The following is a 1,112-nucleotide window of genomic DNA, read 5'->3' on the forward strand; positions in this document are numbered from 1 at the left end:
TGATATGAATTTGAAGCATGAATTTATACCCTATATGGTTTTACATGAGATTATGATACCTTCTATATTTTGGAAGTTGAATTGAATGAGAATGATGACATTTTTGTACATAAAGCTGAATTTTCTAGATTTTAAAGTAAGTTATATATATTTATGATGAAAAGTATGAATCTTGAGAAAATTTAATATGATTTTGATGTATGAGACCTTGAGTCCTAATTGGGATTGTACTTTGAGAAATTATGTGCTATAAGCACAATGAGATTTGAATCCCAAAGCTAGTTTTCTTTACCAAGATGTATGGTTAAGTTTTAAGTGATTATTTTTGTGCTTATGTGATAAAGTATGAAACTTTGGAAGGTTTTATGGTGATATTGATGTATGAGTTTTTGGAACCCTATTTGAGATTATTGTTTTAATAAAATTATGTGTTATAAACACCTTGAGTTTAAATGATTTGAGATGATAAAGAAGCTTTGACTTTTTGGTCATAAAAAGGGTTGTTTTTGAAACCGAGATGAGAAAGAAATCCACTTTTATTGATTTATTATGAAAGGGGTAGCATGATGGCTCCCGTTGTAAATTTTTAAAATATTTATTAGTGGATTTTCTTTTAAAAAGATCTGAGCTAAGTCCGGGAGTAGTCTTTAGCACCCAGCAGGAGGTATAGCAGGATTGGTACTTTCCTAGAACTACGTGCCCCCATAGGTTGTGAGCCTAAGGCTAATATATATATAGTGATCACTAGTGAATAAAAGATTAAGGTCCTACTCCAATGGCAAGGATAGGACAGCTCTCCCTAACGTGGGTTGGACGTTGAACGCCATGTAGCTCACATGGTGTATGTCCGTTATGAGAGACTCTCAATGTGTGTATGTGTATTCTCTTATCTAATATGAAAAATCTTATTCTTCAATTTGAGATGAAAACATATTTGTTTGACAGACAGAGTTTGAGAAAGTCATTGTTTTTTAAAGATTTAATGAACATATATTTCAAAGAGAATTGTTATGAGATTTGATTGCTTTGATGATTTGGAATCGAGATGGAGGTGAATTGAGATTTATTATGATGACTCACATGTTTCACCCGATATATTTTACTCTCTTATG

Source organism: Capsicum annuum, chromosome 2 (genome assembly GCF_002878395.1).
Source record: "Capsicum annuum cultivar UCD-10X-F1 chromosome 2, UCD10Xv1.1, whole genome shotgun sequence".
In the NCBI taxonomy this organism is placed as follows: Eukaryota; Viridiplantae; Streptophyta; class Magnoliopsida; order Solanales; family Solanaceae; genus Capsicum; species Capsicum annuum.